This window comes from Camelus dromedarius, chromosome 8 (assembly GCF_036321535.1).
Source record: "Camelus dromedarius isolate mCamDro1 chromosome 8, mCamDro1.pat, whole genome shotgun sequence".
NCBI classification, from domain to species: Eukaryota; Metazoa; Chordata; class Mammalia; order Artiodactyla; family Camelidae; genus Camelus; species Camelus dromedarius.
The window spans coordinates 32,073,323-32,075,322 of record NC_087443.1 but is presented as its reverse complement, the minus strand read 5'-3'; the positions used below and the strand labels follow the sequence as shown (position 1 = coordinate 32,075,322).

The window sequence follows — 2,000 nt, the reverse complement described above, 5'->3', positions numbered from 1 at the left end:
CTGGTTTGAAGAAAAAAAAAAAAAAAGGAGGGGGGTAGATTTCAAAGGGAAGTGCTAGTTCAGAGTGCCAAATGCCAGCCAGCCGCCGCCGCAGAGCCCAGCCCAGTCCAGCCCAGCACTTAGGGAGCTGCAAACCAAGGAATCCTGATCCTGAGATGTCCCTGCTTTCCCTCCAAGGGTGGAGAGCAAGAAGGGCCTCAGGTCTCCTCAGGGAAGATGGAAGTAGGGACATGACACAAAACTCTCTGGTTACAAAGCCAGTCAGGCTCAGGTGTCTAAAAGGGAATTTGGCCACAGACACTCTCCCCCCCCCCTTGCCTCCCACCCAGAGGGGCCTGCGCCACAGCCCTGACAGCTGGCTTCCTGCACGTTATGGCTCGACAGTAATGGGTGTCTTCGTTAAGACAAAAGCCATGTAACAACTGGCTGCCTCATGCTCTTTTCAAGGCAAGCCCTGAGCACTGAATAGCTGGTAAAACAGAGGCAGATGTCCTCCTCAAGCAGCTGTTTAAGGACTGTCACCCCTTTTGTTAGCTCTTCCTAAGGCAACCCTAAAAGGCAAATATCTGACCATTTCATCCACCTTGAGGCTACAAATTCAGAAAAAGGACATTTGCTATGGTTTTGATTTCAAGTTGATTTTAATAAGCCACTGGAGAGGGGGTGGTGGTGGGGAGGCTGATTTCGTTCGAGGTGTTTAGGTTTTTGTTAAAATTGTGATCCTTATCACTGCCTTTAGAAATGTGCTGACATACTGGCCGGGAAGGCTGGAAGCTGGGCATGGTCCCAGGATCAGAGCAGAAATGGGGTGAGGTTTACATCACAAATAAACTGAAGAGGAAACAGGTAATCTGACAGGACAAAACATATTGAAATTTTGGGACCCAAGCCTTAGACTGTGTTTTTACTAAAACAAAAACAAAAACAAAAAACCTTGCCTGCCGTGATTAAAAAAAAAACAAAGGCAATGAAAAACATGATTTTAATCGATAGGAAAAAACACAGGTTACAAGGTTCATGGTCACCCTGAGTCTTGGCTTGCCTGGGAATTCCGAATGCATCAATGGCTTGGGCTGGGGTCCCCTTGGGAAAACAGAAAACAATAGCTTCCTTTCCGTGTTTCCTTTTTCCTTTGCAGTTGGATTTAGAGGTGGTGCTGCAATGAGGTCCTGGCCACTGAGGTCTTAAATCTCAGTAAATGAAGCAGCCTCGCCCGGTTGTTCACAGCAGCAGTATATAGTGGAGAGCAGAGTTTTTTGTCATACAGACTGATGATGGAATCCCACTTACTAGCTGGGATCTTGGGCAAATTACCTAATCTATTTTTTTATCTATAAATAGTACCATCTATCTCAGAAGATTGCTTTTAAACCTGTACACAATTACATACTAAGTGCCTGGGCATGGTGGGCATTAAAAAATATTCTTCCCTCAGGTTGAGACGTGAAGGCTACAATGTCCCATAGTTCTGAATAGTACTAACATTTGCCATCTTTTCCTATCTCAATCCTGGTCTTTTAGCAAAGCTAATTATGTGTCTCCAAGTCACTGAGGAGGTAGGGCCTAGATATCATAGCTCTCCTGTTCCAGGACAACCTAATAAAGTCCCTGGTCTTCTGGAATTACTAAAGTTGTCCAATAAAGAGTTTGGAAAGGCACTGACAAGATGCCCATCAATAAGACTACAGTTGTTTTCAGAACCCTTAAGATCAAAATGTTTCCCACACTCCTGGGCAGCTCCTTCAATGGGACTCACCTTCTGTAGCACCTTCAAGTTGGGTCAGTATTAGCCCCAGGCTTGAAGTAAATGAACAGTCCAGGACTGTTAAGCCAACAGTAAAGCCATCTAGGAGAGAACATCCAGATTCCCAGATGAGGTTGAAAAGAGTTGTAGAAAATAGACAATAACTATAGTTTATAAAGGAAAAAAGGTTTTCCTAATTTTTGAGAGACTTACCTGGCAGGTCAGCCTTTTCAAACAGCCTCAAAGCTGCTGGCTG

At 44.8% G+C, this 2,000-nt stretch overlaps 1 protein-coding gene across 1 annotated transcript in view; it reads right to left on the bottom strand.

Annotated features, from left to right (window-relative positions):
• The window catches only part of ASCC1 (activating signal cointegrator 1 complex subunit 1), an 87,685-nt gene that overhangs the window by 132 nt on the left and 85,553 nt on the right, over positions 1-2,000 (bottom strand). The window contains exon 10 of the transcript XR_004139607.2: positions 1,757-1,846. The gene's annotated coding sequence lies outside the window, so the exon portion shown is untranslated. The remainder of the gene's footprint in view (positions 1-1,756; positions 1,847-2,000) is intronic.